The sequence below is a fragment of the Bactrocera oleae genome, chromosome 2 (assembly GCF_042242935.1).
Source record: "Bactrocera oleae isolate idBacOlea1 chromosome 2, idBacOlea1, whole genome shotgun sequence".
Classification (NCBI taxonomy): Eukaryota; Metazoa; Arthropoda; class Insecta; order Diptera; family Tephritidae; genus Bactrocera; species Bactrocera oleae.
The window spans coordinates 90,233,961-90,246,942 of NC_091536.1; positions in this window are offsets into that span (position 1 = coordinate 90,233,961).

Sequence of the window (12,982 nt, forward strand, 5' to 3'; positions counted from 1 at the left end):
GCGCCGCCTAGCGGCAAAGCACACGAAAAAATTTATCAATTAATATAAGTTATAAAAATACCAACGAAGAGCAAAGCATATATAAAGAAAAACATAAGAGACTTCCGATCGAGAAGAAGACACGATAATAATGCCGTTAAATATAATATAAGGCATAAATTAAAGAATAAACTCACAAACTCATCCAAAAAAAAACGTTAAATGAGATAACGAGTCGAAGGAAATCAGTAGAATCTAGTTGATCAAAAGACGAGTCGAAAACGTGCGCTGAAGTGCGGTAGTGAGCGATACGATGGAGCGGGAGCTGAATGCCGAAAAAGCATCGTGTGAAAGTTAAAAGTAAAACGCAACATCGGGAGCAACAATCGTGAATCTTGAGTCTTGAATTTTTGGAACTAAAGGGGCAACTTTGCCCGCCGGTTTTGTGTGCTTTGTGTCGTACTTTTACTTACATGACTACATACAAAGCTCTTGTACAAGGTTGAAAGTTGAGTAAGTAAAGTGGCTCGGCGATGACATCAAGTGTGCGCGCGCAAAAAACGCGAAACGGAAGAAGCACAACACAAACATTTACCGAAAAGCATAATTAAATTTTTTGTAACACTCTGCTGCCGTCAGCTGTTAAAAATATAGCAAACAAGTGTTAGAGGAAATGTAAAGCAGTCATATAACGATGCATATTGAAGGAGCACTTTTGCCGACATTAAAAGAGATTAATGATGTTTTATTGGCATTGTTCACGTTACTAAAATTGCTGTTTTTTATTCTGATTTTTGTTGTTTTGTTTGGTTTGGTTTCTCGCCGTCTGTTGCTAACGGAAAATGTGTTGTCAAATTGTTGCCGCACCGTGATTATGATGACATTGGCTGTGACACATTTTCACTGAGAGTTTCGAAGACAATATAAGTAATAAATGAGAAAATAGTCAGGCTTTAAAGGGAAAATACTACTTTGGTGGGAATATCGTTTACAAAAACACAAGAATTCTCAACTGCTTAAGGACCTTAAAAAAATTTTGCAAAAAAAAAATAACTAAGGCAACTGAACTAAATATTTTTATGGAAAGAATAAATCATAGTTCAAACAAGGTGATGTGCTCGAAAGCCCTTTTTGACAGAAGAACATCATTTCTACCCAACAAACCTTCGTTGTTTAGTTTATTTGTTTTTGTTGTTGTGGCAGTTAAACTAGTGTAAGGATGAACTCATTTCTTCAACAATTTTTTCAGCAATAAAAATCAATTTATGCATAAGCAATCCACACCAAGCAAAAACTTTTACTGAATAAATGGGACTTGAAGAGTATTTTCGGGAGTTTAGGAAACTCATTTCCATTTATCAAAAAGTTTATAATGTAAGTCTTTATACGATGTGTCTCAGTATATCGAACAAAAATGTCAGAGCATATGCTTACTTTGATAGCTGGTTTAGTATGTAACGCTTAAAGAAATTCTCTGCTCTCCTTATTATTTTTTTGTGTAAAAATGCTGAAAAGTAATTAGCACAAACATATTTTTTCTCTCTCCCATTAACAAGTGGGATTATGTATTCGTTATACCAAAAACTTATAAGCTAATAGATATGGTAAGTTTTAATCAATAATAAAATGAATTTATAATATATTTTAATTAATAATCACTTTTTCCCGGCTTAAGTATCACACTATCACATTTTCGAATAATTTTATGACTGAAAGTTATTATGACATTTGAAATGAAATCTAATATACAAACCATTTTATATTTGTCAATTAAGAGAGCAGAACTTAGTGGCACAAACAAGAGACTACAGAAACAATCTTTGACAAAATTGAAAACAAGCAAATTTCGCTAAAGTTATTTAATTTAGGTTAGATACTCTTTTCCTTCCGAATCACTAGGTTTATATAATATCTAATCCAAACAGGTCGTCAAAAATAGTCAAAGAAGCGGTAAGATAGTAGATAAAACAAACGCTTCGACGACCTTTTGACCGAAAATTTGTTCGCTAAAAAGATCCTTAAAGTTCAATATTAATTTAAATTAGTGAACGGTTAGGTATTAACCTGAAGCAGGAAGAAGCGGATTCGATAAAAGAAGAAGAAGACTCTATTCGAAAGACGTATTGAACCGAAACTATTTTTAACCGAAAAATATGAATTGTGTTCGGACCCACAGTTACACACCGAAGCCTTAAGTACATGACAAAAATTACATTTAAATTATTAGTATTTTTGAGTAAAGCTTTTAAAAGCATAAGCACGACGCTCGCAGTTTCAAATTGAAAGCAACCTTTTATACGAAGCCTTGTTGTCATTCAAAGATTTATCCCATTATTTCCATTTTCCAGCAATTGTAAAATGAAAATTAAACTTCCTGTTAAAAGTACAAAAAGCATTCAATATTGCCGCGAGCTAAAATCACTAAGCTAAGCAAGAATGGTTAATTAAAATGAAAAGAACGTGCAGCAAATCTCTGCAATGAAAATCAAAAATTAGAGTCAGTGGCAATTGCAACAAATCCATGTAGAAATGAAATTGCCAAAGAAACAAAACTAAGCACTGAATTGAGGAGAAGCGCGCCACAAAATCGAAATGCATTGTCGGTTAAAAAATTTACACCCAAGCAAATTGGTCCAACAGTCCAACTCGCGTATTCATCAACATCCGTAGCAGAAGTGATTACTAAAACCACAAATGGTACTTCCTTCATCAATTCTTACTCGTACTTACTATAACTGCAACTAGCAGAGTGAACTTCTTTTCAAGGATTCACAACAGATGTTACATTGCCACCGTGATTGTATATGTCTTCCAATTGTAGTATGGCGATTTATAGTATATTTCGGCATATATGTATTATGTTTGTATATATTTTGGATATTTGCACTGTTTACAGTTGTCCTGGTAGAGCTTGTATCTCAATTATCCGACTTTTAAGCATTTTACTTTCTTCTCTCTTACTGAAAAGATTAAACGAGCTCAATGCTTTAGCTGATATATTACGTATCCTGGTTTTACCTTTGTATTGTGTTGATCAATCAAGCGGATTTCATTTTGATTAATTAAGTTGAATGCAAACAAAAAGCAAATAAATAAATAAAACTTTGACTTTTCATATAAACTTGTGGTTAAACAAATGTGCATGTTTTATAAGTAAATAGTTATTTGCTTGAGCAGCTTAATATGTATTATATAAAACTTTCACCCTTCTCTGAAATTAAGTAACGAACAATCTATTTTTTTACAACAAGTAGTAACTGATTATAATAGTTTGGTTAATCTTACGATTTCTCGCTAAAGTACAAATAACCGACGTATTAGCTGTATAAGTAAGATCCTTCGTAAACTTTTACGCGATCCCTAACGCAACACAAAAAATATTAGCTACAAGTTTATATAAATCAAAATGATCAGTATGCCAAGTCGAATATGCGCCGCATTAAAACATAAAGAAATTGGATACAGATCCTTCCTTCTCCAAATTTTAAATTGCCATAACTATTTAATGAATGAAACCACCCCACTTCTTTTGCGGGTACTTCAAGGCAATGATGTGTTTTGATAAACTAGTTACGACTGTGACATACGCGATAGTGTCGAGATATGGCCGGTTATACAAGAAAAATAGAACATAATCGCGGTATATATCCCAGAATCTGTTCAGGTACTGAATTATTTAATATTCGCGAAATACTAAAATACTTTTTGGCTTCATTTAAATTTATTTATGCAAAAGTATGCAAACGAAATACATAGAAAAGCAACTGGTCAGGAGTTCCGCGAACTACTTGACGAGCTTAATTTCGTTTTTTACTTTCAGCTCCAGTAAGACTTGGCTTGGCGCAGCATTGCTGACAATCGGGGCCGTTGCTAACGAACTCGTCGGTATCTAGTGATCTCTTCGGCGCTTTTCATCCGCACTGCCTACAATATGGAGCTAGTTATTTGCCGCTACCAAGACTTTGAATATATTTGTCACTTTTTATAATTCTGACTTTTCTCATTTATTGGCACAGTCAGTTAAAGTTGTTGTTGCTGCAACTATTGTTTCCGTAAACATGCTCATTACGCTTGTTCCTTGATAAGCGTGATTTAAAGTTGTTAAACTTTAATTAATTAATTGAAGACGGCTACAACAATCACCCGAAATTATGCCATTATTAAAGCAAAGTGACATCTTCACAACACTTTACGTTGCAGCAACAGATTTAATTTGCGTAGTTGCAAATTTAACTTAATCAAAATTTTATTTTTCCTTCCCTAATTTAGTCTCCTTTTTTGTATCGGTCTTTTCTCTTTAATACTATTTCAGACGGTGGTACTGTTGATGTTGTCCTTCATTTCAGAGTAAGTGAAATTTTAGCTACAAAACTTATTTTAATTAATAACTTATCTTAGAGGATGTATAGTTAGTTGAGTGGCTGTTAGAGATGCACAACACCACTATGCAGGACTGCTTTAGTTCAATTCCAGCTTCTGATCAATATCACAATGTTTGGTTGAATAGAGATCAACGATCAGAAAATAATGGCAAAACTCTCAGTGTTTTTGAGCCGTTAAGAAATGCTCGTAAAATAAGTAAGTTCGTAAGTTATGCTGGCATAAGCAAGGAAAGTTCAGTCTAGAAAATACCCCGTGGCGCTCGATTTGCTTAATGACTGAAACTAATAACACGGCCAAATATTGTAAGATTTTATAGGTTTAACACGTGGATGGTAAACTTGAGCTTTCTCTGTTGTGAATAATTGAACCAAAATATTTTCAATATAGTTTCCAGGCGAGGTTATTATTTAAGTGTTCTATCTCGGTCGTAACATAAGATCTTTATATAAATTTCTTTACAATTTATTCATAATAAAAATCTCCATAAGTTTAGGCCAAATATTCTTCAGTTTTAAAATTTGTTAATCGAGCAAGAATCACTAAATGTCTATCAGATAGATCACACTTCAAATCAAAAGTCACAAGCGAAATCGTTTTACTGGTTGTACAGAATGAACGAATTGACTTAGAATAAGAGATGCTTAATTGAAATGGCTTGAAGTTCTGGCCATAAGCTCTAGAAATTAATGGAGCAAAAGGTAGTAAATTAACACAGGTTGCAATGCTATCAGATCAGTTAGTATCACAATTTTCTTCGAAATAGCCGAAATCGAAATAATAAATATCACGCAGAATATTCAAAAATCAAACGAACCGCTAAAATGAAGGTAACTTAAAGAAAACATGGTCAAATAAAGGTTGTCTGTAGTCTTTCAAGTATAATAATAATATATAACTGTATACACTGTGAACTGCTCCCAAAGTAATTTAAAGAATTTGCTTTAAAAGATCTTATCCCCTTACAAATATACATACAAATGTATGTATGGTATATCATAGCAAGTGCGGCGTATATAATAAAGGACAACATACCTCTAGTTCGAATAGTATTGGGAAATTTGTTAAAAGTTTTTTTTTAGTGTTTTTTTAGTTCCATATTTTTTATGACTTCCCAACCTGGTTTCAAAAAATAAAATTTAAACAAAATTAAAAATTATATATTGTTATATTTGCCACTTACCTTTAATCTAAAATTAAAAATACATTCCTAATATAATATATTTTGAAATCACTGCGGGCGTATTTGAATACATATCTCAAGAAATTCAAAATAATAGCAACTTTCGTACTGTGTCATCCTCTAATCTAAATCAAAGAATTGATAATTTGTAATGTTTTGAAAGAAGTCTCTCAACTGATAGACTCAAGTTGGTTAATTAATGCTGGTACGTTGCAATAGATCTTTCACGAAAAACTCACGCTGGAGTTGCAACATACAACTCTTTAATGTTCTAACAGGGCTAGCATTATTAATAAATCAGAATTTTAGTTCCAGATACTCGCTATGATACAAATTTAATTTTATGTAAGTAAACATTAAAAAATTCGATTATTCGTCCTTTGTTCACATTTATTTTAAATTCAAATTACTAAATGTCCTTAGGTAATTATTGAGAGGCGACTTTTACGACATCCTCGGCTTTCGGCAAAATTGCTACTAATAATTATTGTCGGTTGTCCATGCAAAGGCAAAATTAAAACATCCAGCAAATCAATATGCTAAACTAATATCGGAATAAAATTTTATAGAAATAGTACATGCATAGAGTGGTAGCTCTTTTCAACGAATAAATAATTTTAATTGCTATCAAAAGTTTCTGATAAGTATGTATACCCAAAACAAGTCAAATTTGGAGCAAAAAGCAAGGTCATCAATTATAAATCAAGCTAATTTTTGATCTAAAGTTTCAAATGTCTGAATAGTGAAAAAGCGACTTCACAAACTTTTTTATATATGCTAGCTTATCATTATATTATCATTATTACATAATGACATAACACAGATAATAAATCTCAAAGTTATTTGTAAACTTTTAATTCCATGAAATTGGCTGCCTACAACATATACATACCTAAATGGACTCAGGAAAACAGTCACAAATTTTCCAGGAAATTGCTTTTCCTTGAATTGTACATTTCCAGTAAAAACCTCCACATTGACGAGGTTTAAGTGGTTCCAATATTTAGGCATATATATTTAGGCTCATATATATAGGTATGTAATTTTAAAAATAGTTTGAAAGCTTAGAAGTGTAACCAAAGGTCCATTCAAAATGATTGACCAACAAATTTCGCCGTAGACACATCAACATATTTCATCGGCAACAGAAGCACACCCATACTCCACATATGTACATACATAGGTATACCATAGACGTTTATGTGCATATTTGGTCCAAATGCGAACCCTTTAAACGGCATTTTGTTTGCCTACAATTGCAAAGTGTGAATACACAAATATTTGTTTGTATGTGTGTGTGTGTAAGGTCTGTGCATATGTTAATTTATTCGGTTGTAACCGATCTGTGCCGAGCTATGAGCTTATTTTAGTCGTCCGAACGACTTTGCTTGTTAAAAGACCACAAAGCTGAATCATTACAAAACCGCACATCATCCGCAGGTTTAGGACAGCTACTGCAGACCATTTTGTTAGACCACAGACACCGCAATACCTACAATTACCCGCTGCGCAATGGAGCACGATGGTAATGTATATATTTGGATAGATAAACTTTATCTATATTCATTAGCCACCCTAGTAGAGAACAAAAGTAATGCAAAATATAATTAGCCTAAGACTGAACGCATAGTCAGAAAAATTACCTTTCAATAGAATCCTATCGATTTATGTTTTCAACATAATTAATATCGATTTTTTTCAATAAGCTCAATTTCAAAATTCGAAGGCAAATATTTCTGTTTGGCTGGCCAACTTCGAAAAACGAAGAAATATTGTTTTTTTATGACTCAATCTCTCGAAAGAAATTATTTTAAAAATTAGTATTGCTAACAGGTTAGGGAGTGTAGCTTACTTTCATGTTTGTTATTACTAAATATTATTGACTCTCTTTATTTTAAAACTTACTCAAAATTCGTATCTAGGTTTATATGTAAAGTAGTAGAAAGCTGATTGTCAAAACTTATTAATCATGCCGGCCTCGGTACTCATATTAAGAAATCGGCAAACTATTACACATTTTGTAGGTAAGCTTTTTATATTCTGGCCCGTTCGTTGGGCTCTTAGAACTTCCAAGAACATCTATGGTTCAGATTTTATAACATCGTACAGAATAATTTTGTTTTTAATTATTATTCATATATTTATTTTAAGCTGTAAGTAGGAATGCACACGGCGGTTCTGTTTTGAACCAAAATGGTGTTCGTACTTACATATTTAAGTTCAAAAATTTTAATTTTACTTGCTCCACACGTATTCTTCTAGAGCATATAGTACAATAGCACAAGTATATGCTAATTTAAATATATACACGTATATTCATAAATTTTAGTTGACTCAACCGGATTCACTTGGAAATCCACAATGAGGTGTGTCACTGAAACATTTTCAAAATCAGCAAGCTGGTGCACAGCACTTCCCAAAAATTTTATAGGTAATAACATGCAGCAGTAAATGGAAAATATATTCAGCTTATCTGAATTTTGTAAATTTAATAAATGGCTTTGGTGTTGTTGCTGTCATTGTCGTTACTACACGTACTGCACGTTTTCGCATGACAAGCGTGTCGTAATATGAGTGTACGTAAGCAACCGCAATCACGTCTTCATTCACTCGCATACCACAAATATTATGGGTACACTACTCATAATAAGCGACTTGGTTTTTCTAATAATCCAGTGGTGAGTAGTTACGTAGGTGATTAAGAATGTTAAAAAATGATGTACAGTTCTTAAAATTATTTGATATATTTAAACTAAACATATATTGCTCAAACTTCTGAAATGATATATAAGTTTGATTCTGAAAAAACTTCGAAAATGTAGTCACAATATTTTTCTAATAAATTATTTGTCAACTGTCATTACTTCGTAATGGTAATTAGATAATATTAATACTTAAAAAAAAGGTATTTTATTTAAATCTTCAAAATTATTCGAGGAAAGAATTTTAAAAAGTAGCACGCTTCTTACCACAACAAATGATCTCAAACTCTCTCAACATTATCTTGAAAAAAAATTTTCCGGAAATTTTTCGTGTTTTGTTCTATGATAGTATTAGATATTTGATGTATGTGTGACGTTTTAAATGTTAAAACGTGCCAACAAAAATATTTTTCAAGTGTAACGTATGGATGTTGCAAAAAGAGATATTCAACAAACTCGCAGCAGATACGCAGGCGACAGAGAGCAGATGTGGTAGTGCATAAATCAAATGGCGCAGAGTTCGTATATTTTCGAAGTGATTTTGTGATGAAGCCGAAATTGGTCGTTTCTTGAATGTACTCTATAAAATACGTGTCATTATTATGAAATTTTTAATTATTCATTTTAGGAAGTTATACAGAAAAATTAGAAAAGGGCAACTATTGTCTTACTGGCCGATAAGACAGTATTCCTTTATTCAAAGCAAGTTTGCTGTGTGTAGTCTACTTTTTCACCTCTTTCTGCTTGGTTGCATGGTTTGTATCAGCGGATCTGTATTTGGACTCGTTCCCATTACGCTTAAACAGTGTCAAATACTACTGTGAAATGATCTTACGTTTGGGCTAAACCAAAGCACGAACTCATAGCCTTGCACCTTTGGTAAAGTCTAAACAAATAGGAGTCTAGCTTTTTTGTTATACATGGTTGGGCGCATTGAACCAAGGAAAATGATTAGCTCGAATAAGAGGTACCTGGATATATCCAAAACTTTTCGTGCCTTTCGCAAATATATTTCTATAGCTTCTACAGACTTTGTAGCGTTAGAGCAAAATGGTTCTTTATAAATTTATATGATTGCTCAAGCTTCTTCTTACACAAGCTTATAGTAGTAGTATTCGACAAATGGTAGTTCTTAGAAGTTTTAATCGCAGTACTTTTTATGAAAGACTGTTTTATAACAGACCAAGCGTATTGTAGGGAATCTTTACTTACCAGCTATAAGCTGGGATCTAAGTCCTATTCAGTTGTTGAATTTGAAACGGATCGATTAATGGACATCTTAGTTCAGAATGCGTTTAGAGATTCTTTTGGACTCATTGGAGATAACAATCTAGGACGTGACTTCTCGACTCATCTTTTTATGGTAGAACTAATTTTGGCCAATTTTTGCTAGTTGAAGACATTTTAACATTGTATATAAAGTGTTCTCAAAAATATTTGCTCAGATATTCACTTTCAAGTAATTTTTATCAAATATCACCGCATAATCTTCTATATACAACACATATGTACCATATATGGGCCTAAGTACCATATATACGGCACACACAACACCAACTAACAAGTTAATACACATATTAGCTGCTCTTTCAGCAACACGCACTTAACTTATGTACATATGTGGAAGTGTGTGATTGCGGATGTGTCACCAAGTTAGACATAAAGTCAGTTATGCACTTGACTCAAAAAGCATTTAAAATTCTAAGGTATTTTTAAGCTCAAGAGAATGTCGGTTGGAAATATTGAGGGCGCTCGCTATTGGCTTAGGAAATTAGTATAAGCACATACAGGAGAAGAATTTGAAAATGGTTTCTGTGTTTGAACATTTACTCAAAAGAGTATTTTCGTAAAAAGGAATAATTGATGAAAATCTTCTTTCAATGGTTTATACGATTACAACATTCCGGTAAAGTTTTGTATGTCGTTGACATGATCTCTATCACATTAAACGTAGATGCACTACACTACCCAATTTTATGCTTTATATCTGACTGCTATTTTTGGTACTTTACATTTTGTGATAGTTTGACATAATTGTAATACTTTTCAATTACCTGAACTCAAATGTTGTGAAAGCTATACTCGCCATTTACCTTTAAATCTCCGTAATATTTTACTGCAGAGATATGTACTTTTTAAAAAAGTTCGTATACTATTTTGGAGGCATTGCCACTTTAGACTTTATACGTTAGTGTGCGAAGATATTTGCCCGCTGATATATGTTTTGTAATGTTTAGTGACATGGAGAAAGTTTCGGTTGGCAATCTTCCTTTGGTTTAAGCTGAAAAGGTTCTCTGTAGTAGCTGTTAACCGCTTATATGTGTTTTTATCCTATTGACTATGCCCATAAATATGTAAAACTGTGTGTCATAATGGGAACAAATGCACATACACCTCAGTAGATTTCTATCTACTCCATACTTATTTTCCTAAGCACATACATACATACATACATTTGACATATTTGTGCGCAATTAAATTTGGTCTTGTAACCATAAAATGGCAAACGAAAAATTTTATAGTCATATTCAGAGTTTTTAGTAGTAATATTTTGTACTTTGTACCCATCCTTATACTCTAATAAATAGAGAATAGGTTACATAAAACAGCAAGCAATCTACAAACGTCCCATCATCCGAATCCGAGAGAAAATTTGGCTTTTAGGATCCAACAAAAAAACAAATCGATCCTTTCAATTGATTTATTCAATAATCTCCAAACTATAACTTTTATAAAGTATGGAGCGGATTTCGGGACTTTTAAAGCTACTGTTAAATATGCCGGATACTCCAACTCAAGCCTCTTTAGAGTTAAAAGTGTAGGAACTAAAACATATTCTTAAGCCAAATAAGCATTAACTGTTATACATATACACATTGAATCCATTGATTGTTACAAGTGACATTAATTGCTTTCTTGGTTACACATTTTAGTTATAAAATTCAAATACACATTTGAACATACATACTTACCTCCATATTTACATTGGTTGTGTAGGCAAGTGTTTGCTTTCCCAAGGGTCATTTGTATTACCTCAGCTTGGCTAACTTGTAATTTTTGCAAAGTAAGACAAATTTGCTTATAAAAGAGTCATGAATGAATGTTTATGAAGATTAGCATGTTGCACATTTGGCACGCCACATGTGGCATATGAATTTTAAATCACAAAAACTTTCAAAGCGAAATATTTTGAATGAGTACATCTTGTGTTGATAACAAGTTAACAAAATGATGAATGTTGTTGGTGTCACCTGGCACATGAATTGGTAAAGAAAGCAATCAAATTACTGGCGCAAGCATATACGGTGGTGTGCATATAAATGGAGACGCATATATATATCAACTTTTGTAACATTATAGAAAAGAAGTTTCTTTTTTCAATTATTCCAGTAAGGTTAGAATAATTTTGGGTGGAAAATGAAAATATGTATTTTAGGATATAAATCAAGAAATTCAAAAAATTATAAAAGATCAATGAACTGTATACATATTCATTAAGTAGTATTTCATTAATGAACAATCAAAACAAAAACAAACAACAAACTTTAATGATCGAAAATCGTTTTATTGTTTTTTTTTTAATATTTTCCGTCAATTTGTTATCTATAGACTTTTGCATGCGTTGGAACCAATTGTCGAAGCACTTTTGCTACTCTGATTAAGGTATCTCCAAAACATGCGTTCTGAGCATATCAACCGCCTTTTTTGGTCTCCAAAAACGTTGACCCCTAAGTTTAGTTTTTACGTACGGGAATAAAAGGAAATCATTCGACAATTCATCACCTGTCACGATGTCATAGACGTGTTTCGATGTACCGCTATCGTATGCTTTAACATTTCTCTCGACCAATCGCCACTAGCCTTTTTTGAGCGATTAACAATTTATATGTAATCCAATGTGAACAAATTACTTTTCAGTCAAATGTTCATACAATATTACATGTATGCTGATACCAATGTCTATGGTTTTTTCAATCTTACGACCGGTCACGTTCTTGCAATATCAGTTTGCACACAGCATCAATAGTTTCTATGACCTCGATTGAATTCACCATACCATCGATAAACAATGGTTCTTGGTGCAGCTTTATCGCCAAAAATTTAACTTTTGCTGAGTTAATCGAAAGTCGAAAGTATTGAAAATAATCGCGCGTAAATGTTCGTGATCAATTCGATTTTTTGGCCGAGATGAATATTTTATATTACTGTAAACAACAAAAATAACACTCGTATGTCCAAACGCTCTGAGTATGTATAACATCAAAAATGTTAAACTTTACGATAAAGTTGTAAGTTTGCCAAATTGCTAGACTGTGGTTGCCAAATCACGCCAAGTAAAAGGCAACCCTCGTATGACATACGACCTTAGATACAGTCATACCATATTTACTATACTGATGTGAGTTTTATGAAGACGATCATCGTCAGGTCATATCTTGAGCAGACCATCTGTAATACGGGAATTTACAAGCTATAATTTAGGTTTTTAAGGAATTTTTCAATTATAGGGGTGCATGATTGTGTAGACGCAGACCCTGGCATTTCTGTTTTACCCAACTTTCAATTTCTTTATTAGAAGTTTAATACATTTTTGTTGTTCTACGTATTCTAAGACTGTATTTTATGTAATCTGCGCTACCGCCCCTGACCTAGCCTTAGTGACTTTTATCTATTTACGAATATCTCTTTGATCAAATCTTAGGCGAAGAAATTAACAATTGCCATAACAGCTGGTTCC